Source organism: Palaemon carinicauda, chromosome 29 (assembly GCF_036898095.1).
Source record: "Palaemon carinicauda isolate YSFRI2023 chromosome 29, ASM3689809v2, whole genome shotgun sequence".
Classification (NCBI taxonomy): domain Eukaryota; kingdom Metazoa; phylum Arthropoda; class Malacostraca; order Decapoda; family Palaemonidae; genus Palaemon; species Palaemon carinicauda.
In genome coordinates, this window is record NC_090753.1 from 51,732,723 (window position 1) to 51,757,911 (window position 25,189).

Sequence of the window (25,189 nt, forward strand, 5' to 3'; positions counted from 1 at the left end):
TCACACATCCCTGTCTCAGCCCCACTCTCACCGGAAACCAATCACTCACTTCATTTCCTATTCTAACACATGCTTTACTACCTTTGTAGAAACTTTTCACTGCTTACAACAACCTTCCACCAACTCCATATAACCTTATCACATTCCACATTACTTCCCTATCAACTCTATCATAGGCTTTCTCCAGATCCATAAACGCAACATACACCTCCTTACCTTTTGCTAAATATTTCTCGCATATCTGCCTAACTGTAAAAATCTGATTCATACAACCCCTGCTTCTTCTAAAACCACCCTGTACTTCCAAGATTGCAGTCTCTGTTTTATCCTTAATCCTATTAATCATTACTCTACCATACATTTTTCCAACTACACACAACAAACTAATACCTCTTGAATTACAACATTCATGCACATCTCCCTTACCCTTATATAGTGGTACAATACATGCACAAACCCAATCTGCTGGTACCATTGACAACACAAAACACATATTAAGCAATCTCACCAACCATTCAAGTACAGTCACACCCCCTTCCTTCAACATCTCAGCTTTCACACCATCCATACCAGATGTTTTTCCTACTCTCGTTTCATCTAGTGCTCTCCTCACTTCCTCTATTGTAATCTCTCTCTCATTCTCATCTCCCATCACTGGCACCTCAACACCTGGAACAGCAATTATATCTGCCTCCCTATTATCCTCAACATTCAGCAAACTTTCAAAATATTCCGGCCATCTTTTCCTTGCCTCCTCTCCTTTTAACAACCTTCCATTTCCATCTTTCACTGTCTCTTCAATTCTTGCGCCAGCTTTCCTTACTCTCTTCACTTCTTTCCAAAACTTCTTTTTATTCTCTTCATATGACTGACCCAATCCCTGACCCCACCTCAGGTCAGCTGCCCTCTTTGCCTCACGTACCTTGCGCTTTACTTCCACATTTTTCTCTCTATATTTTTCATACTTCTCTATACTATTACTCTGCAGCCATTCTTCAAAAGCCCTCTTTTTCTCTTCCACTTTTACCTTCACTCCTTCATTCCACCATTCACTGCCCTTCCTCATGCTGCCTCCAACAACCTTCTTGCCACATACATCACTTGCAATCCCAACAATCCCTAAAATTAAGAGGAAAAAATAACAATATTCCTTACGAAAATAAAAGAAAGGCTCTCCCTGGGTTTTCAAGATCTATGAGGCATAATTGTGACTTGATATTATAGAAATAATCCTCGTTTGGAAGCTTTATGAAACTGAGTCAATTGAAAGTGAATGTAAGTAAATGTGTTTTGAGAGTAAACAAAAACCAACAATGCAGAGGAATAGTAAAATAGTTAGTATATGCAATGATTGATGAAATGAATCCCAGAATAGTTTTAAACTAGGAAAGGGGAGATAGCAGGAGCTATGCAAAAGCTTTGGAATAGAAGAGCAATGTTTCCGGAGGGCTAAAAGTGAACGTATTTTATTATTATTATTATTATTATTATTATTATTATTATTATTATTATTATTATTATTATTATTATTATTACATCTTCTACTTGCTAAACTGCAACCTTAGTTGGAGAAGCAGGTTGCTTATAAGCCCTAGAGCTACAACAGAGAAAATATCCCAGTGAGAAAGGAAATACGAAAATAAACTGCAAGAGATGTTCAAGAATAATAATATCGAAATAAATCTTTCATATACAAACTATAAAAACTTCAAAATAACAAGAAGAAGATAAATAGGATAGAAAAGTGTGCCCGAGTGTACCCTCAAGCAAGAGAACTCTACCCCAAGACAGTGGAAGACCCTGATACAAAGGCTATGGCACTACCCAAGACTAGAGAACAATGTCTACCATAGCTAAAGTCTCTCTTCTACCCTTACCAAGAGGGAAATAGCCACGGATATATTACATTGTAGTAATTAACCCTTTGAGAAAGAAGAATTGTTTGGTAATCTCAGTCTTGTTGTATGAAAGTATTGTTGAGCCAACTCTCCATTATGAAAATCAAATGTGAGTTTCTATTGTTTAATTTAACTTTTCATAACAGAATATGCAATGGACGATGAAATATCATTGGTGGAGAAAGGATTAAATGGAGTGGAATCATCTAAATCTTTAGGAATTGTGATCTTCAAAACAAGATCTTTAAAATTAGTTTAGTGAAAGATGGAAGAAAGCAAATCAGATATTGACTAAGTAAAGGAAAATTTGGAAATCAAATCGTCTGAAATTACATATAAAAATTAGGCTATATATCAGTTGTGTGAGATCTGTGTTACTCTATGGACGTGAGTCATGGTATGACAATGAAACAATCTCCAACAGTCTTAGTATATTTAAGAACAAAGCCTTCAGAAGAATATTGGGAGTTAAATGGCAGGGCAGGAATATAAATGATACTATAAGAGAGATTACTCGAGTGCCATAAGTGGATGAGATCATGGTGAGGGGTAGATGGAGATGGTTTGGGCATGCTCTTTGCACTCCCCGAGAGAGATTAGTTCACCAAACGTGTAACTGGACCCCCAAGGGCACTAGAAGTGTTGGAAGACCCATGCCGACATGGTTGAGAACTATGAAGCGTGAAGTAGGAGATAATGAATGGAGAAGTAATGAATTAAAAGCTCAAGATAGAGACGACTGGCAAAATATAACCGATGCCCTTTGCCTCAATAAACGTAAGAGGATAATATATATATATACATATATATATATATATATATATATATATATATATATATATATATATATATATATATATATATATATATATATATATATATATATATACATATACATATATATATATATATATATATATATATATATATATATATATATATATATATATATATATATATATATATATATATATATATCATCATCATCATCATCATCATAATACTCCACTGCAGAAAAAAGGCCTCAGACATGTCCTTTTGTACACATCCGTTAATACTCTTTTTATATTTACCATTTCATATCTGCATACTTTCTTAATTCGTCAATTCCTCGTCTTCTCTCCATTCCCCTGTTTCGTTTACAATCTCTAGGGATCCATTCTGTTATTCTTAATACCCATCTATTGTATGACATCCTCTACTTTAGTTTCCTCTCTTATGCATGTTGCTCTTCATCTGTCTTAGCGTTATTCCCATTGTTATTCTTTGATTGCTCTTCCACTTGTATCGTAGCTGATGTTCTAAGGCTTTTATAAGGCTTCAAGTTTCTGATGCATAAGTTAATACTGGTAGGTACATCTCCAGATTATATACATACACACACACACACACACACACACACACACACACACACATATATATATATATATATATATATATATATATATATATATATATATATATATATATATATATATATATATATATATATATATATATATATATATATATATTGCTTTGCCCTTGTTCATTCTGGGGCAGTTCCATTCCTCTTTTTCTGTCTCTCCCCACTATAAAGTAGTTTAATAAGCTCTGGCCACCCGTTGAGATACTACCGCTAGAGTTATGGGGTCCTTTGACTGGCCAGGCAGTACTACATTGGATCTTTCTCTCTAGTTTAAAGGTTTAAAGGCCACTCATGAATGGCAGAGACAAGGGACAGTGCCATTGCCCTATCAAGCAGGACAATGCCCTAGAGACTGACCATATATACATATGATCAGCACCCAAGCTCCCTCTTCATCCAAGCTAGGACCAAGGAGGGCCAGCCAATGGCTGCTGATGATTCAGCACATAGACCTATATGCTCCCCAAAACCCCCTCCCCCCCCCCATCCTTAGCTCACAAGGATGGTGCGGTTTCAGCGACTAAAGAAACTATCGAGTTTGAGCGTGACTCGAACCCCAGTCTGGCGTTCACCAGTCAGGGACGTTACCACATCGGCCACCACCACGGTTTATTTTCCCTTTGCCTACACATACACTGAATAGTCTGGCATATTCTTTACACATTCTCCTCTGTCCTCATACACCTGACAACACTGAGATTACCAAACAAAATTCTTCTTCACCCAAGGGGTTAACTACTTCACTGCAATTGTTCAGTGGCCACTTTCTTCTTGGTAAGGGTAGAAGAGACTCTTTAGCTATGGTAAGCAGCTCTTCTAGGAGAAGGACACTTCAAAGTCAAACCATTGTTCTCTAGTCTTGCGTATTGCCATAAGCTCTGTACCATGGTCCTCCACTGCCTTGGGTTAGAGTTCTCTTGCTTAAGGGTACACTCTGGCGCACTATTCTATCTAATTTCTCTTCCTCTTGTATTGTAAGTTTTTATGGTTTATATAGGAAATATTTATTTTAATGTTACTGTTCTTAAAATATTTTATTTTTCCTTGTTTCCTTTCCTCACCAGGCTATTTTCTCTGTTATGGCCCCCAGGCTTGTAGCATCCTGTTTTTCCGACTAGGGTTGTAGCTTAGCAAGAAATAATAATAATAATAATAATAATAATAATAATAATAATAATAATAATAATAATAATAATAATATTTTTTTATTTATTACCTGACCGATTCTTGTTGTCATTGTTTGCCTTTTCCACCTCTCTCTCTCTCTCTCTCTCTCTCTCTCTCTCTCTCTCTCTCTCTCTCTCTCTCTCTCTCTCTCTCTCTCTCTCTCTCTCTCTCTCCTTTAATTAATATATAGAAATGAACGATATTATTTTTAAGAAGTACTAAATGTCTGTCTATACTTCATTTTGTATTCCTTTGTATAACCTTCATTATATACTGTAGATGTAAACAATATTGTTTTAATATGTACTTAAATATCTGTATATACTTTTTCATATTCTTTTGGAATAACTTGATTACAATATAGATGTAAACAATATTACTGTGTTATGTACTCAAATGTCTGACGTTAATGGGCGCAATAAACTGATTAAAACAAATCTCTCTCTCTCTCTCTCTCTCTCTCTCTCTCTCTTTTGACCTCAGTGTGGAACTGTGAAAACGCACGAAGTCTCGGAATCGTGAAAACGCGTTCTCAGTTGCCAGCGTTTGTTTTTCTTTGTGTATTAAGTCAAACTGGTTGAAGAAGGCAGTCAAGCCGATACGAGCATTTCTGTAAAATTGAAGGTATATCTTATAATTTATTCTTATTTTGATGCCTCGTGGAACATTTAAAGACGTAGAAACATCTGTTTTCATTTCCATTTAATATTTGCTGTACCTGTTGTCACTAGTGATCATAGTAGAAGTGGATAGTCCAGAGTAGGTGGACCAAGATGAAAAAGCGACTATTGCTTATCCAATTTCAAAGCAGAAAGGTGTCGCTATAAATGTATAATTTATTCATAAATAACTTGAGCTGTTGTGAAATCGAATATAGATATGGCTTAGCCAAGCCCTGGGGTTACCGCACAAGAATGCTTCTCATTAAACCTTGCGCAATCATTAGCCTTCTGATGAATTTTTACTTCGACCATAAACTACACACATTTTATATTTTGTTTTATTTTATATTTTCACTTACCCTATTTCACCATGCTCCCCTCTTGGGGTGTATGTATGATGGCGGCCACCTGTATGTATTATTATGGCTAACTAAGAATACGGCAGTGTAAGGGGAGCCTCAGGCAGGTGATATTTCCCCCCCCCCCTCTAGGTAAATAGGTAAGGACACGGCTTTAAGGTTAGGGGGGAAAGTTTGGGTCAGTTAATGTCCATTTTTAATCCACACAGGACAAACTGGCCTTTGATATACAAAGGCTCCAACCTCTTCTCTAACAGTTGTTTCAAGTCTCCTTGAGAGGTTCCCCCTCCCCAATGACCTACCCTGCGAAGGTCTACGCACTATGACTCGGATTCCATAATTTACATCCATTTTATTATAGAACCGTGCAATATTAGTCATGAAATTGGAGCTCGCACAGTTGAATAGATCTTTGCACATACACTATTGTGAGTCCTGTATACCATGCTACTGTCTGAAACTACTATCAACAAAGTTGATGATCTTTAGGTAGTAGGTTGGCCAGGGCACCAGCCACCCGTTGAGATACTACCGCTAGAGAGTTATGGGGTCTTTTGACTGGCCAGACAGTACTACATTGGATCTTCCTCTCTGGTTACGGTTCATTTTCCCTTTGCCTACATACACACTGAATAGTCTGGCATATTCTTTACATATTCTCTATCCTCATACACCTGACAACACAGATTACCAAACAATTCTTCATCACCCAAGGGGTTACTGCACTGTACTTGTTCAGTGCCACTTTCCTCTTGGTAAGGGTAGAAGAGACTCTTTAGCTATGGTAAGCAGCTCTTCTAGGAGAAGGACACTCCAAAATCAAACCACTGTTCTCTAGTCTTGGGTAGTGCCATAGCCTCTGTACCATGGCCTTTCACTGTCTTGGGTTAGAGTTCTCTTGCTTGAGGGTACACTCGAGCACACTCTCCTATCTTATTTCTCTTCCTCTTGTTTTGTTAAAGTTTTTATAGTTTATATAGGAGATATTTATTGTTGTTACTCTTCTTGGAATATTTATTTTCCTTTTTTCCTTTCCGCACTGAGCTATTTTCCCTGTTGGAGCCCCTGGGCTTATAGCATACTGCTTTTCCAACTAGGGTTGTAGCTTAGTAAGTAATAATAATAATAATAATAATATGCCTATTGATGCAAAGGCCCTTAACAAAATTACAGATTTTAATAAGAAAATCTCGTTTTCCTCTATCATCATCTTAACTTATCCTTGGAACCTCCTCCCTCCAGACAGTTCAGACAAACTGTAGGTGGTGTGTCATAAGTTACTTGTTGGAATAGAATAAAGGTTCCGTTTTTTATTATAAACCCTTTCGTTATATGTTTACAATATCACAGTATACAATTTAATCAAAGCTCCTATTTTATTTAGCATGTTAATAATGATAGGTTATTGTAGAAGCAGGTGTTTGATATGTTTAGTGCGATAATAAGAAACTGAAGCCAAATCCAATGTTTGAACAAATGTTAAAGTGTAAAGCTACAACTCGCCCTTTTGTTAAGGTTGCATATCAGTGTGTTTATTCAGTCAATTATACAATGTTTTAAATATTACGATATAAATGGGATTTATTTTGTTTTGTCATTTCTTAAGTCGAGCAAGATTAAATTAGGGACGTGAATTAAAGTCAAAACTTTATAATAAAATGTTATAAACTGCTATAAAGACTAGCACACGGGACTAACAGTTATGGTGAAACATATTTTGCTTGCCAGAATGTGGGAACAATGAGATAATGTTAAATTCCTAGAGCAGCGACCTACGGTGAAGCAAAAGACAATTGAACCAGGTGATAAATTCGTCATTAAAATAACATAAGAATACTAGCCTATAGCGCTAAAACTTTTAGTCAAACATGTTTCGTTTGGTATAAAATAGGAACTATGATCTTCTATTAATGTGGATTTTCCCCATTTGTATGGGGTAAGCAAGGTTGCCTTCTCTTTGAAGGACTTTGGTTTGCTTTAAGGATAGACCTTAGTCCCGATCGGCTTCCCTGCCTGACATCGTCTAAACCTCAGTAACGTATGTTCGTGTGTTGTACCAGTCACCAGCGTGGAGTCTTATGATATAATGTTAAATTGTGAACGTCATGGTAGTTAACCCACCATAACTCAAAAACTGGATAAAAGTCTTATTTTCTACAAACCATTTATTGCACTATTCTATAACTTTACCTTTATCCTTGCACCATTCATATACTGTATACAATTCCATAGCAATTTTTTTAATAACCTTTAATTTGTTCCGTAACTGACATCCAAACCATGCTATTTAATAGGGGTATTACTTTCGGCGTAGCTGAAATGACGAGCCATTAAAATTTAACGAGGGTTTACTACCCACACCGCTAGTTAGCGGGGGTAGGGGAGGGTAGCTTGCTACCCGCCCTCACACACACCTGTGCTTGAGCTCCCTTTGCTCTCGGCTCGGATGGTAGACGGACGTGTCCTCTCTCATCCTCGCCTCTCTTGGCAGCCATTAATGCTTTTTTGCTTTTTCTTTATCAAGTTTGTGTGTGAAGTTGGCCTCTGCGATTATGCGCACCTGTCCTGGAATACCCGACCGCCCCTGCGGAACATTTATGTCGGCGGTCGAGACAGAGCCTCACACCCTTTGCCCTTACTGTAGAAGTCAACGGTGTGATTAGTAATAATAAGTGCGGTGAGTGTAGGGAGTGGTCTACCTCTCAGTGGGAGAGGTTTTCTCGGCGACGTAAGAAGAAGTCCAGACGGGATATTTCTCCTTCGAAGGTTTCTTTGAAAAGAGAAAAACCCAAGGACTCTTCTTCTGTTGCTCAAACCTCCTCCAAAGCTCCCACTCGATCGGTCTCTTTCGAAAGACCGTCGAGTGGTAGCGTACACCATGGTTCTGTTTTCCAAGCTCGGGGTTCGAGAGATGGCGTTGCCTCCCCTAGCGAGGCAGCTCCACCTCTTCCCCCGGGGGAGGATTTGTCATTAACAAATCTTTTTCAGCTTTGGTCTTCCTTGGGGCTCGAGGGTTCGCCCTCCAAGTAAGCACTTCTTGACTACATCCGATTGGGTGCCGCTGTCAAGCAATCGCCGGCTTTGGCAGAGGTTGATCCTCTGTCAATTGTTGACGTTGTGGTGTCAGAGGTATCCAATGCGGTATCTCCTAATACCTCTGCCTCTTCACATCCCACAGTAGCTGAAGGCTTAGTTTCTCCCGTGTCTGCTCAACCTACGAGGGAGAAACTAAGTCCAACAGTCTCTCCTGCTGGTGTTTCTTCCCCTCTGGGGAGTTCACTTACAGAGACTCCTCTTCGGAGGACTGCAGAAGGTCAGCTTGCTGACCCAACGGCCCCCAGAGGGCACATCCGTCGCAAGGCTCGCCTTCCTCTTCGCCAGAGAGCCCTTCCTTCACCTGCGGTGAGGAGGCGCCTCTTTGGTTCATCATCATCGTTGCAGTCCGCCGCAGAGGAGCCTCGTCAGCGTTCACCAACTGTTCCTGCTATGGTCTTGGACCTCTCAGCGGATTGTTCGCGATCCCCTTTGGTGGAAGGTCGTCCTTTCAAAATGCACGCTGACCTTCCACCCAACAGATCTGCTGACCTGCCATCGCCGTTCCTGGAAGCTGATGCGCTTTACGCGCCCACGAAACCTGACTACCATGCTCGTCAGGCATCGATCCGTATTACGGGGCATCAAGGGCGTATGCGCCATCGCGAGCATACGTCCCTTACGCGCCATGATGGGCATGCGCACCATCAACCTCCTGCGCGCCAGCAACCTCCTATGCATCAGCGCTCTCCTGCATGCCAACGCTCTCCTACGCGTCAGCGATCTCCCGCGCACCAGCGCCCACGTACAGCTATCTCTCCTGCGCGCCCACGATCGGATCTGGGAGCTGTAGGGAAGTGAAAGACTTCGCCTACACACCAGCGCTTGCCAACGCGCCGACTGCTGTCTCCAGCGCGCCATCCCTCACCATCGCGCAATCGCGCGCATTCACCTGCTCGCGCTCAAGAGGATATGCGCGCGCACCCATTCTCTCCTACAGTTACGCGCCACCATACTGACGCGCGCCATCCCTCACCATCGCGCAATCGCGCGCATTCACCTGCTCGCGCCCAACAGGATATGTGCGCGCGCCCATTCTCTCCTACAGTTACGCGCCACCATACTGACGCGCGCACAGGCTCTGACTGCGCGCCCGCGCGCCAGGGGTATCTCTCTTGCACGCGCTCCCTACGTCATCTTCTTGGGCGCGCAAACTCTCGCCCTCACCCCCATGTGTCCAACGACCATTCACTCGCGCGCACGCACTCAGTCTCCTGCGCACACAACCAGTCTCCTGCGCACTCTCCTGTGAGCCCACAGTCTCCCGCGCGCGCTCCTACGTGCCATTACTCGCCTGCGCGCCCTTGCAATCGCCTGCGCGTGCGCACATCAGCAGTCTCCCGCGCGTGACTCCGGGTATTCCCCTTCGCGCGAGCACCATCACGCGCCCCTGCGCGAGCGTCGATACCCTCCCGCGCGCGAGGCTGCTGGACAACGCACGGCAAGGTCGCCATCGCTGCATTCCCCTCCCCGCAAGCGCAGAACAGTGCGCACTGCGGTGGAAGGAAAGCATCCAGAAGGTCCTTTATCTTCTTTCCAGGTGAACCCCCCATGGAAACTCCTCCCAGGGATCCGTCGATCCTTGTCCCTCCAGAGGCACTGCGCTGTCAGTCAACAGCCATGGTTCGGTGCACTAATCAGAGCGGTTATACAGGCTTGAAAGCCTATTCTCTCTGAGTTGGGCCAAATATCCTTGGCTGCGTCTACCCCTCTGAAGAGAAAAATAGGAGTTTCGGACGCGATGACTTCTCCAAGAGCTAAGCTGTCTCCTCGTAAGCCTTCAAGGCAGGTTCCTTCACCCCCCCCAGACTTTTTCTCCCTCCCTGTCGGACGAGGATTTCCTGTCCTCAGGGGAGTCACGTGAGGTGAGACATTCCCCCATCGCACCATTGAGGGAAACCTCACCTCGCGTTGAAAAGTCTTCCCCGGGTGGGGGCGGAGAAGAACTTGCCTCCGTCTATGTTAGAGTCCTACATCCTTCCCAGGAAGGAGTCGAAGGACTCAAAGACAGTGCCAAAATCCTTGACGAGACTTAGGACGGAGCCAGCTAGCCACTCGGAGAACGTCCGCTAATCTCCCCAAGAAGGGCCTTTGGGGACAGGAGACTTCGCTGCAAGTCCGACATCCGGAGGAGAACTAAAAGAGTCAGAGCATGCATTTTGGCAGGTCATGACTCTTACGAAGGCTCTCAATGGGTTTGCTGACCCAGATATTCCTCCTCGAGAGGGCAAAGACACAGTCTTGGACCGCGTATTTGGCACTGAAAAACCTTCTAAGGCCAGTGCGGCTCTGCCCTGGTCTCAGGGGGTTAAGAGTACCAGGGACAAGATTGCTGTCCAGCTCTCTGAGTTGGCCTCCTCCAACCGTTCCAGTGCCGGCAACAAGCTTCTCCCACCTCCTCGCATACAGCAGAGGAGGTACTTCGAGATCTTGGAGGAGCCTTGTTTAGCTCTTCCTCTCCACCATTCTTTGGAAGAGCCTACCAGGGGAGTCCCTCTTGAGAGACACTCCATCCGGCAGGTCTCATTCTCGGCAACAGAGATCCTTAACCAGGAGAAGGTTGCGAAGTGCGCTATGCAAGCCACTTCGTGGCTGGATATCTGGTTAGGAACCTTAGGTATCCTGATATGCTCTGAGGACTTCTCCAAAGAACGTACCAGGAAAGCTATGGAGACGTTCCCCCTCTTCAGGCACTCGCACGATCGAGTTTCTGGCCCACCAAGTCTCGAACTTGTGGGCAAACACCATCCTGAAACGTCGGGATGCAGTGGCTGAGAGGTTCCATCAGAAGGTCCCCAACACCGAGATAAACAGGCTCAGGCATTCTTCCTTGGAAGGAACGAACCTGTTTGAGCCTTAGGATGTGGAAAAGGCTGCTGAGAGGTGGAGGAAGTCCCACCAAGACTCCCTCCTGCATAGGGCTTTGACATCCAAGCCCTATAAGCCTTCAGCACCCCAACAGTCCTGTCCTACCAAGACCACGAAACCGACGGTAGCAGCAAAGACAGTGGTGTCTAAGCTCTTTCCTGTCAAGGACAGGAAAGGCAAAATGTCTTCCAGGGGAGGTAAGAATCCTAGGGGGAGCAGCCGAGGCCGCAAACGCTAGGATTGGCTGCCCCCCTGCATGTCCACCAGTGGGGGGATGCCTACAAAGTTGCGCAGACAGGTGGCAGCAACTCGGGGCCGATTCCTGGATGATTTTCATAATCAGTCAGGGATATCACGTCCCATTCACAACATCTCTACTACTTCCCCTGACGACGAATCCAGTGTCGTTGAGCTCCCTTGCCATGGGATCAGCAAGGGGGCAAGCCCTTCGGGCAGAGGTGCAGACCCTGTTGAAGAAGGCGCTCTCCAAGAGGTCGTCAACGGGTCCCCAGGCTTTTTGAGTCGACTCTTTCTTGTAAAGAAGGCGTCTGGAGGCTGGAAACCAGTCATCGACCTGTCGGCTCTGAACAAGTTTGTCAAACAAACTCCGTTCAGCATGGAGACCGCAGACACAGTCAGACTTACAGTGAGACTGCAAGACTTCATGTGTACACTGGATCTGAAGGACGCGTACTTCCAGATCCCAGTCCATCCGTCTTCAAGTAAGTACTTAAGATTCAGCCTAGACAACAAGGAGTTCCAGTTCAAGGTGCTGTGTTTTGGTCTCTCCACAGCACCACAGGTTTTCACCAGAGTGTTTACCCTAATATCTTCGGGGCCACACAGGATCGGCATCCGTCTCCTCCATTATCTGGACGACTAGCTGATCCTAGCAGACTCGGTGTCATCCCTTCTTCAACACTGGGACAAACTTCTGGGACTTTGCCAGGATCTGGGGATCATGGTAAATCTCGAGAAGTCCTCTCTGCTTCCCACTCAAAGACTGGTATACCTAGGCATGATTATAGACACCAATCTCCACAAAGCCTTCCCATCAGACGACAGGATAGCAAGGCTGAGGAAGGTCGCAAACCCTTTTCTCAAACGAGAAGAACTTCCAGCCCAATCGTGGTTACGTCTCCTCGGTCACCTTTCATCTTTGGCTTGTCTAATTCCCAACGTTTTTTTTCAGGATGAGATCCCTCCAGTGGGGACTCAAGTCCCGGTGGAATCAAGGCTACGATTCCCCGAACGTCATGATCCCTGTGGGACCTGCGGAACGGACGGACCTCCAGTGGTGGGTGACAGACGAGAACCTACTAAGAGGAGTGGATCTTCTCGCCTTCCCCCCGGATTTGATGCTGTTTTCGGACACCTCAAAGAAAGGGTGGGGGCCCATGTACTGCACCACACGACCTAAGGCCTGTGGTCAGAATTAGAAAAGTGCCTCCATATAAATATTCTAGAGATGAAGGCCATCTTTTTGGCCCTTCAACAGTTCCAACAATACCTGGCGGGTCACTCTGTGGTGGTGATGAGCGACAACACCACAGTAGTGGCTTACATCAACAAACAAGGAGGTACCTTTTCGAAGCAGCTATCCCATCTTGCAGTAGAGATACTGAGATGGACCGAAGTCCACTCGATTCCGCTATCGGCACGTTTCATTCCAGGCAAGAGGAATGTGCTCGCCGACAATCTGAGCAGAGCGTCTCAGATAGTGAGTACCGAGTGGTCTTTGGATCATCTAGTAGCCAACAAAGTCCTGACTTTGTGGTGTTCTCCGACTGTGGATCTGTTCGCAACAGCTCTGAACTTCAAGCTTCCGCTGTACTGCTCCCCAGTCCCGGATCCAAAGGCTCTCTGGGAAGATGCCTTCCAACAACGGTGGGACAACATCGACGTGTACGCCTTTCCCCCGTTCTGTCTGATGAGAAGGGTGCTCAACAAGACCAGAACATCGGTCAATCTTTCGATGACCCTCATAGCTCCGCTATGGCATCACGCGTAATGGTTTCCGGACCTTCTGCAACTCCTAACGGAGCTACCGAGAGAGCTCCCTCCACGACACAATCTACTCAGACAACCACATACCAACATCCTCCACGAAAGCTACGCCTGGAGACTATTCAGCATCTCCTCGCTGAGAGAGGATTTTTGCAACAAGTTGCGGTCAGGATGTCTGGACATCTGTGAAAGTCATCCGCAGCTGTCTACCAGGCAAAGAGGAAAGTCTTCTGTGGTTGGTGTCGTGGAAGGGGTATCTCTCCACTCGATGCCACTATTCCAACAATAGCGGAGTTCCTCGTGTACTTGCGGGAAGAAACGCGCCTTTCAGTCTCGGCAGTGAAAGGCTATCGCTCAGCATTAAGTCTAGCCTTCAGGTTAAAAGGAATGGACATTTCTTCTTCGCTGGAACTATCCCTACTCATACGAAGTTATGAACTTACCTGCCCTCAGTCGGAAGTGAGACCTCCTCCATGGAACGTGGTTCGAGTTCTCAGGTCTCTTAAGAGACCTCCCTATGAACCATTACGCCAGGCTTCAGATCGCCACCTAACTTGAAAGACGGTGTTCCTACTAGCTTTGGCTTCGGCCAAGCGTGTTAGCAAACTTCATGGTCTCTCGTATGACATCGCCCATTCAAGGGGATGGGGGAAGGTAACGTTCAGATTTGTTAGTTTATTGCTAAGACTCAAAATCCGGGAGTAGCGGACCCTCGGTTCGACTCCCTCTAGATTTCTAGTTTCCGTTTTGTAACAGATGACCCAGACCATCTCCTACTATGCCCAGTAAGGAGTTTGAGGCTATATCTTAAAAGAACGGCTGCAGTCCGTCCTCATGTGCCAGCGTTATTTGTTAGCACAGGGAGGACTAAGAGGAGGGTCACCAAGAACACCATCTCTGCATGGATTCGTAGGGTAATTCATCTGTCCCTGAATCCAGACCCTCCTCCGTCATGTCGCCCTAGAGCACATGAAGTCAGGGGCGTAGCTACGTCTCTGGCCTTCAAAAAGAATTTTTCAGTGACGCAGGTCCTTCAAGCTGGGGTGTGGAAGCGTCAGACAACCTTCACAGCCCACTACCTGCAAGACGTGACCCACAGGAGGCTTGATACGTTCTCTATCGGCCCTGTGGTGGCTGCACAACAGCTGGTTTAAAACCTCAAGCTCCTTATTGGACAAGTAGCAGAAGGTTGAGGGTATTGTTACCCGGTTTTAGTCTCCATGAATGAAAAGGTTTGTCTGTCCCTTATTCTTTTCATCATCATCCCCTTTCTTGAGGAAAGCAGCATCCTGAGTTCTCTGCACAGCTGACCTCAAACCACTGCAGGTAAACCATGTTTCCTTGTGTTCTTAGTATTAAGTTAATACAGTGGAACCTCTACATACGAATTTAATCCGTTCCAGAACCAACTTCGGATGTAGAAATTGTTCGGATGTAGAAACGAATTTTCCCATAAGAATACTGTACATTGAAATAGGATTAATCCGTGGTTGAGCCCAAAAACCTATGATAACTTCTTAATAAACTACTACACATAACTTTCCCATGAGAATAATGAACACTAAATTAGATAATAGACATGTAAATAAGAAGAATAGACATGTAAATAAGAAGAATTAGCAAAAAATGATAAATAAGAAACGGGTTTTTAGCGTCACTTTACCTTAGAAACTCCAGCGCAGGTGTTGTTCGTCTTCGCTACGCAGAGAGGAGACAGGAGACGGACGGACGGCGAGGAGGTAGAGAGGTTAACTACGATAAACGTAACACTACCGTAACTTATTCTAACTTACACTAAGTGAACTTTAACATAACTTAGCTTATTTTTTTTTTTATTTTTATATTTTATATTTTTTTTACATTTTCTTTTTTTCTTTTTGATGATTACGTAATTTTAATCACTATCACTCACATTTAAAATTGACTGAATTTCTTTTGCTTCACTCTTTTCCGTTTTCTGTGTTTCACTTTCTTCCTCTTCACTCTTTGCCGTTTTCTTCGGTTCACTTACATCCTCTTCATCGCGAGTTCGCTTCGCAGTTTTTTTAAAGAAAGCATCGATAGATACTGTAATTGCTTCGTACGGCTTTTCAGAATGTTTTGAAAGTGCGTTAGGCAAACATCATCGAATTGAGAAACTACACGACAAACCTGCAATTTCTTTGGATGGTATTTGTCGATGAAGTCGACCACGTCTTGATATTTTCCTAACACCTCTTTTATTTGCGCTGAACCTAACACATGTTCTACCTCCTCGCTCTCTTCCTCGTCATCACTCATGTGCTCCGACATAGCATGGAGTTCCTTGAGCTCATCCGTCGTCAGTTCGTCGTGATGTTCGGTGACGAGTTCCGTAACGTCATCTGCGTTGACCTCCAGACCCATGGACTTGCCAAGGGAGACTATTTCCTCTACGGCTTCCGCTGCACCGACCACGGGATCAGGTTCGGGGTCAAAACCCTCGAAATCTCGGGGAGAAACTGCATCAGGCCACAGCTTCTTCCATGCAGAATTGAGGGTCCGTCGAGTTAATCCCACCCAAGCCTGATCAATGATCTTTAAGCAGTGCACGATATTGAAGTGGCCCCTCCAAAATTCACGCAAAGTTAAGTTGGTGCTTTGCGTGACATTAAAGCACTGCTTGAATAAGTGCTTGGTGTACAGCTTCTTAAAATTAGAGATGACTTGCTGGTCCATGGGCTGGAGGATAGAGGTGGTATTTGGTGGAAGATACAGCACCTTTATGAACTTGAATTCATCGAAGATATCATCTTCAAGTCCGGGGGGGTGAGCGGGTGCATTGTCAAGGCATAGCAGGCACTTTAAAGGCAATTTCTGCTCATGAAGATACTTCTTCACAGAAGGACCGAAAACTTGGTTTACCCATTGCACAAAGAATTGCCTAGTGACCCAGGCCTTCGAGTTGGATAGCCAGAAAACATGAAGCTGATCCTTATCGACGTTGTGCGCTTTAAAGGCCCTAGGGTTCTCCGAATGGTAAACAAGCAAGGGCTTGACTTTAAAGTCCCCGCTAGCGTTGGCACATACAGCAAGAGTCAACCGATCCTTCATTGGCTTATGCCCAGGCAATTTCTTCTCTTCAGCAGTGATGTAGGTTCGACTCGGCATCTTCTTCCAAAAACAGCCCGGTTTCATCACAATTGAACACCTGCTGCTCTACGTAGCCTTCTTCCTTTACGATATTTTCGAATTTCTTAACAAAGTCAGTTGCAGCCTTTGTGTCCGCACTAGCAGCCTCTCCGTGGCGAACAACTGAATGAATCCCGGACCGTTTCTTAAATTTCTCGAACCAGCCACGAGATGCCTTGAAATCATCTGAGGAAGGCTCGGTTGAACTCTCCCCAGCATCACCCCCAGAGCTCTCCTCCTTCAAGTCCGTAAAGATGGCGTGCGCCTTCTCGCAGATAACGGTTTCGGTGATGGTGTCGCCAACGATCTCTCTATCCTTAATCCACACTAGTAGAAGTCGTTCCATCTCTTCTATGATAGGGGTACGGCGTTTGGAAATTATAGTGATCCCCTTAGAAGGTTTCACTGCTTTAATAGCTTCCTTCTGTTTAAGGATTGTCGAGATCGTCGACATATTACGGCCATACTGTTTAGCAAGTTCACTCACGCGGATGCCACGCTCATGTTTTTCAATAATTTCCTGCTTAATTTCTATAGAAAGCATTTCCTTCTTCCTTTTCTCACCACTACCACTACCACTGGCAAAACTAAGCCTTTTTGGACCCATGATTTAAGTAAATTATCGTTAATGGATGCACATAAAAAATCACGATTAATTCACAGTTAATATCAGAACGCAAAGAGCACAACCGCAAGAAGCCGACGAGAACAGAGGAGTGACCCAAGCCGCGCTAATTGAGCGTCCCTCCGAGGTCGATGTGCTGCCTTCTATCGGCGGAAATAAAAAACACTTCAGGCGCTATGAGCACCGACTACGCGTACGAGTATTGTTTACTTCGGGTGTCGAAAAAAACATTCGGGTGTAGAGTCGGAACGTGTTCGAATTGTACTTCGCGTGTCGAAAAATTCGGATACAACCGGTACGACGAAAATTGCTACTTCGTGTGTCGAAATAAAATTCGGGTGTAGAGTCAAAAATTTGCTCGAATTTTACTTCGGATGTTGGAAAATTCGGATGTAGATACGTTCGTGTGTAGAGGTTCCACTGTACTGTCACATCCCCATACCCTGACAAGATGGTATTGGGAGAGTCCTAGTCTAAAGTTTCCATCTAAAGAACTTCAGATCAACTTCCTAGGATGAGTCACACTTTGTTATACCTTCACACACTGCTTGCGTAGGTCGCAGTCCTTGCGTAGCAAGGTTCTAGCGAGGTGCAGGGACTCCTTATTTCTTGGGTGCTGACACACTCAAATAATGAGCCCCCGGGCAAAGCTAAAAAGCCAGTACTGGCTGGGTCGTCCACCCTTCCTAATGGGTGAGTCACCCCTATTAAATAGCATGGTTTGTATGTCAGTTACGGAACAAATGACAAATTCGTAGATAATTTGTATTTTTCTTAACTATACAAACCTTAGCTATTTAATCAAACTTGCCCGCCAGCCCTATCCCCTTGAAGTCCTACATCCAAGCAAAGTGAGCTCAAGCACAGGTGTGTGAAGGGGGTGGGGGAGGGGTAGCAAGCTACCCTCCCCTACCCCACCCCCCCTAACTAGCGGTGTGGGTAGTAAACCCTCGTTAAATTTTAATGGCTCGTCATTTCAGCTACACCGAAAGTAATACCCCTATTAAATAGCTAAGGTTTGTATAGTTAGGAAAAATACAAATTATCTACGAATTTGTTATCTTTCTGTATGAATTTCATCTATGCAAGTTTTGCAGGACATGCAGCGTTTACATTTAGAAATTTAATTTCTTTTCTTATTATATCCTTATTAGTAGAATCCGACATCAGTGTGCAACCTCTTCTACACATAAAGACATTTGTTTAGGCACTATATATATACAAACCCATACGCTCTTCTCAGTGATGTGTTTCGGCGATAGCAAAAACTAGCCCTTTAGTTTTTTGTGAGGTGTAGCTACAGTGAACCCTCGCTACTTCGCGGTTCGACCATCGCGGATTCACCACTTCGCGGATTTTTTTCATAACCCATGTTTATACATATATCGCGGATTTTCCAGAAATATCGAAAATACCGCGAAGTGACCGATGGTGCGAGATTGGAGAAAGTAAGGAAAATTGAATCGTGATTGATTTTCAATATAAATGAAACTTTGAGGAGCAACAAAGATATCATTTGTTAGAGAGATAGAGAGAGGTAAGGAATGGGAGGTAGTGAAAAGTAGCCCACAGAGAGAGAGAGAGAGAGAGAGTGAGAGAGAGAGAGAGAGAGAGAGAGAGAGAGAGAGAGAGAGAGAGAGAGAGAGAGAGAGAGAGAGAGAGAGAGAGAGAGAGAGAGAGAGAGAGGGGGTTTAAATGTAATAAACAAAAAAATTTGATAGGTTATAACACATTGGTGCTTATGTAATATCAACTGTATACTGTAGACGGTTTGAATAAGTTAAGAAATGGTATAAATGATACTTTGTTAGTGTATTCGTACACACTCAAGAGCGGCAGCTAGATGACAGCTGATCTAATCACAGCCAAAAGTAAAAAAAAAAGAAGTCAACAATACTCGATTTTTAAAACAAACCCGAAATTTAAAAACAAAAGTACACGCTTTCTTAATGTGCAATTAACTATTTAAAGAGTGGCAATTTTCTAGAATAAAATGATATTTCCCAAAAAATAGTGGTTTGCTGATGAAATCGGATGCCGTATTTTTAGCTATGATTGAAATGGATGTAGACTCGGCCTAATTATTTCGTTTCGTATTTAATTGACACTAAGAAAACTAATTTTAGCTTCTTCATCTAAATGTAAGTATTGTATAACACGAAGAGAGAGAGAGAGAGAGAAAAAAAAAAATCAGCTGTTGTACTCAAATGGCGTGTTTTTGTTTCGTGAGAATTTCATCGCCACGACTTTTACAACAGCATACTGTACTGAACTTTACAGTATTATACAGACTACTGTAATATGATAAAGTAAAATATTTGTAATCTATTTTATATGAAATGGGACTATTTTTTTTTTTTTTAAATTTACATTTATGTATGTAAAACAACTCTCTCTCTCTCTCTCTCTCTCTCTCTCTCTCTCTCTCTCTCTCTCTCTCTCTCTCTCTCTCTCTCTCTCTCGTAGATTGTTTTCCTGCTTTGCTACGTATGTATGATTTTATATAGATACGGTAAATAATATTTGTAATAACATATTTTATTGAAGCTTTTACTGTAATATCATTATTTATCACTTTCATCATGCGCGTTAAATGCCTTAGTTTGTTTACTGAGCGTACTTTATGACGCCGTCGTTTCAGGCGGCGTCATAAAGAAAAGCATTTCATTTGGAAGTCCTAAGAAAAAGTAAGTAAAACATTAGTAATAACCAAATCAACATACTGTACTGAATAATCAATATAATCGATGCAGAAACTAACCTATACACAGATGTGTAAATGCGTTTGTTTCTTCATTATAATCAGAGATAAACGTAAACAAAACATTGGTTGCCATTTTTTATCGTGCTTTTTGGCGTGTTTAGGAAACGCATGATATAAAGTCGCCCTTAATATTTGTGCCTGTTTTAGTTTAGGGTACGTTAGTACGTACATGCATTAAGTGTTCTGTACATTAAAGGGTAGTTTGTTAACAGTACTACGTACAAGGGAAGGTTTTAAAAGTCTGAATATACATGTTAAATAAATAGGTAAATATGCTGTCACTACTTCGCGGATTTTCACCTATCGCGGCCGGGTCTGGAACCTATCTACCGTGATAAACGAGGGTTCACTGTACAGACTAGCCACCCCGCTCACACCCGCACTGGTAAGAGACAATCACCTTTTGTTTCAGCTTGGTAGAGTACAGATGTTGTCTTGGTCTCCCGTTAAAAGCCTCTTAAGCCAATTCAATTCAAGAGCAACTGTCTTAAAAGCTAAAAATTTTCCATTTCTTTTTCTTTTTCAGGTGTGTCTGGCCGTGGGGATCGAAAACCATACAACATTGAAGGGCACCGTTGTGGCACCTTCATGTTGGTTGTGGAAATCGATCCTCACGGTCTCCGTTCTGCTTGTAAATGTCACTCTTGCATGCAGGAGTCTCCTTATAACGAGTACAGTATAGGGAGTGTTCTTCGTCCCAGTGGATGAGGTTTGGTATGCGACGGAAGAAGGCAAAGAGAGGCTCTTCCCCTTCGAGTTCATCCTCGATCAGGAAGAAACCTTGCTATTGAACCTGGTCGTTTCTACCTCGCCATTCTAACTCTGATCAATCGGCTTCCCCTTGGAGTCGGTCAAGCACTAGTGGCGCTAATCTGACTCCTGGACAACCCTGCGCTCCGGGGGCGTCTGTTACTTTTCGCAGCAAAGCAGTGCTGGCCACTGTCATAAGGAAGTTACTCATCGCTGACACGGTACATCAGCTGTGGCCTTCCTTGGGGCTCGTGAGTTCTCCATTTCATGGAAAGTTTCTCAAGGTCTTGCCGTTGGGTACGCAGTTGGAGCGTACAGCCTCCCCGTGGGTTGATTTCCATCTTTGCCCTCAAGACTCCATAGGTCTTCCTCTGAAAGAGTCTCTTGTGTAGCACAGCACCTGCATGCCACAATGTTTGTTCTGCTTTGGCAGGCGAACGTAAGCAGTTGCTGACAAGTACTCCTCTGAGTTATTTGTCAAGGGATCCCTCCGGGGTGAACCCAGGAACTAGCTTTGGCTATGTTCCAAGGGCAGTTCATCATGTGAAACATCTGCCTGGGTTTGCTCAGCCAGGGGGAAAGCAGATTGGGCTGTCTGGAGGTCTGCCTCCAGGTGTTGGGCTACCTTTCTTCAGGTGTTTATTGTCCTTCCCGGTCTTCGCCTGTGTGGTCTCCTCCTGGGGATTCCACCAAAGGGTATTGGACTTGTCTAGGCCCCATTCTAGCTCTTCAAAGCATAGCTTTTCTGAGCTGGACGATGATGGAGTTAGGTGATTACTTACAATACCTGCTCCTCGCCCTCATGCCCATAGGACGCAACGTAGCACTCGGCACTTTGCGAGGCCAAGCTCTCAGAAGCTTGCGCCCATGATTTATGCCTCTCACGAGTTAGAACTTGTTTCACTGCCTGCACGCAAGTGTTCAGCAGTTGCCCGTCCTTCCTCTCCCTCGCAGGATCGGAAGGTTGCATGCCTTTCCCCTTCAGAGGAAAAGGCGAGCAGGAGAGAGTTTCTTGCCATGACGCACTAGTGGGGAAGTGCGCTAACCTCAGTCTCGCGGACAAGTATAGGTTGGTGGAAGGGTGAGCTCTTCTGCCTGATGAGGGTGTGCATGCTGCCTCTACTACCCTCACTGTTCACCATGGCAAGTTGTACCATCATGACTTGCGAGCGCAAGAATTGTTGGCTGTGTGCGCTCAGGTGGGCTACCCTTCTAGTGCACTAAGCACAAATGGCAAGGCAAGCGTAGGTATACATCTTACCTGTGCATACTGATGACGGTGCACGCTAGCACACCTTATCACCCTTTGCCTCGCCATTGCTCACCGCACCATCAGTCTGCCTTCCAAGGCGAACAGCAAATTCCCTTGCAGGATAAGGGGGCTTTGCCTTCATCTTCTGTTTGCCCTGGTAGTCACGCAGACAGCACTCCTTCAGCACTCCTTTCCCCATGGAAGCTGAGCTTAGGGAAGAGCATGAGGCGTCATCCTATTGTGGTCTACCGTTCTTTAATATTCCAGCCAAGCAAAGGACACGACATGTATCCTGGATCTGGTTCAGTCAGTGAAGCAGGCGGTTGCTGGACCGACCAACGTTCGTCCGGCAATTCTACCTTCGTACACTCTTACTACCATCCTACTGAAGGTTTTGAGTTCCTCCATGAAAAGTGGAAGTCCTACTGACCTAAGGCGTTGCAGCTCCGCTTGGCAGGTTCTTCCTCTTGCTATCCCCAGATTTCCTTCCCTCCAGAAATCTTCTAGGTATCAGAAGTATATTTACTACCAAGGCCTCATCCATCAACCAGGATCCTATCTATGAGAAGTTGGAGGTTATTCCCATCGTTCCGTAGAAGAGGAAACGGGGTCGTATCATAGCCACTCCTCTTGGAGATTCAGTTCATCCAAGAACCAGGAGAGGATTGAGATCTCCCTGGGAGGTCTCATTCACGGACAACTATAGGCTGTCGTCTGTAAAGATAGACCGACCAGAGCATTCCTCTGCAGTATCAGAGGCTTCTCTACCACCTCCTGCTTCTCTGAAGGTGCAGGGCCTAAGGAGACAGGGAGGAAATAGAGTTCCTCCATTCTCGCAAATTTCAACATCTGCCCACAGGAAAGGAAAGACACGAAGACCATCCCCAAGATTGACATTCAAGGCCTGAGTAACTAATTCAAGGGGAAGGTCTGTCAGCCTTGGCATCCATCTCCAGAAGACCAGAACACAGCGGCTTCCCTCTAAAGGCTCGTTCCATTCACAAAAAGGACCTCGGTTGACAACTAGGCCCTTCTCGGGCTGCTATGGGTACGAGCTGGAGGAGGAAGAACCTTTTGACATTGATTACTGTTTGAGGATCAGTGGGCTTTCTCGTGAAGAACAAAGATTTCTGCACTTACCCAGAGAATTGAGGCTATGTCGGCCTTCCTCCTCTCAGGTGCCGGGACTTTTAGAGTTCCTGATAAAGAACATCGTCAACCTGTGGATCAACTGGATTTTTAGAAGGTGTAATACTGTCATTTCATAATTTTAGTGGCAGGTGCCAAGGAGAGAGGCGATTAAGTTGCACAACTCTTCAATGGATGGTCCTTCCCTCTTTAACTTTGAGGCAGTGGAAGACGAGCCAGGACTCCCTCCTCCATAGGGCTATGACTTTAAGTCCTTACGCCGCAGTACCACTACTGCAGAGATTGTCCCTAACAAAGCGCATCTGCCCGCATAAAAGGAAAGACACGAAGACCATCCCCAAGCATTGTCATTCAAGGCCTGAGTGACCAGTTCAAGGGAAAGGTCTGTCAGCCTCGGCATCTATCTCCAGAAGACCGAAACATAGTGGCTTCCCTGTAAAGGCTCGTTCCATTCGCGAAAAGGACCTCGGTTGACAACTAGACTCTTCTCGGGCTGCTATGGGTGCGAGATTGGAGGAGGAAGAACCTTTTGACATTGGATCAGAACACACTGATACTAATCGGATGCTACCTGCTTTCGCCAGCCCCTGGATTTCTCCCTTGGAACAGAAAGATGCAGACCCTGCCTTACTGCAAGTCCTCTCTTGCATCAGGAAGATTAATGCCTTGCGGAAACCAGATTGAGTTCTAGCGAAGGGCAAGGATACTGTCCTAGACCTCTTCTATGACACTCCAAGGTCCACCAAGACTAGAGTAGCTTTGCCCTAGTCAAGGGGGGTTGAAGGCGGCAAAAAAGAGAGCTCACGCCCAGGTGTCAGGACCATCACAGTCCCTCCAATCTGTGAACTCGTCTAGTGTACTTCCTCCGTTGTACATATGTCAGAGGAGTATTGCGAGATAGTGAAAGACAATCATTCTCCACTACCCTTGGATCTGGCTATTCAGGCACTAGCACAGAATACTTCCCTGGACAAAGTGGCAACTTTGCCAGTGAACTTCTCTTCATCGGATGCTGCCAACGTGGACCAGGTAGTAGAATGTGCTCTGCAATTCATTTCATGGCTTGATTACTGTTTGGGGGGGAGCGGTCAGTGGACTTTCTCGTCAAGAACAAAGATTTCTGCACTGACCAGAAGACGGAGGCTATGTCGGCCTTCCTCCTCTTAGATGCTGGAACTTCAAGAGTTCCTGATAAAGAACATCGTCAACCAGTGGATCAACTGGATTTTTAGAAGGTGCGATACTGTTATTTCAAAATTTTAGAGGCAGGTGCCAAAGAGAGAGGTGATTAAGTTGCACAGCTCTTCAGTGGATTGTCCTTCCTTCTTTAACATTGAGGGCATTGAGGCAGTTAAAGACAGATGGAGGAAAGCGAGCCAGGACTCCCTTCTCCATAGGGCTATGACTTAAAGCCCTCACACCGCAGTACCACCACTGCAGAGATTGTCCCTAACAAAGCACCAGTGTTCCAAGAAAGGTTCTCAGTCGCAGAAACAGTAGCACAACCACAAGGTCCCAAGCAGCCCTTTCGACCTACGGGCTCCAGGAGGGACAGATGCAGCAAGAGAGGAAAACATGGACTTGCCTGCTAGGGAGGGCATTTCCCTTACCAATCCACCGGTGAGGGGGATGACTGCAAAGCAATTGGCAGAGGTGGATGCTCCATGGGGACAAACCTTGGTCGATCTCCATGCTTAGAGAGGAATACATCATTCTGTTCACGTTCTCTCGTCCTCCTCTGACTCTCCATCCAACGATGTCAAATTCCTACGCGATGGGATCCACAAAGGAACAGGTCCTTCAGGCAAAAGTCTAAGCCATGCAAAAGGAGAACGCTCTTCCGAGGTCCTGGACGGGTCCCCAGGCTTTCTTGTAGAAAAGACGTCTGGAGGCTTGAAACCAGTCATCAACCTCTTGGGCCTAAACGAGTTTGTCCAATCTTGGTTGTACAGTACTGTACTATAATAAAATAGCTTGAAAAAAAGGTAAGTTCTCTATTGATGTACCACCAATGAATATTAATTGTATTACCGAACA

General features: G+C 44.6%; 1 protein-coding gene across 1 annotated transcript in view; it reads left to right on the forward strand.

Annotated features, from left to right (window-relative positions):
* The first annotated feature begins 4,979 nt into the window (after nt 1-4,979).
* The window catches only part of LOC137622189 (zinc finger imprinted 3-like), a 77,707-nt gene continuing 57,497 nt past the window's right edge, over nt 4,980-25,189 (forward strand). The window contains exon 1 of the mRNA XM_068352630.1: nt 4,980-5,097. The gene's annotated coding sequence lies outside the window, so the exon portion shown is untranslated. The remainder of the gene's footprint in view (nt 5,098-25,189) is intronic.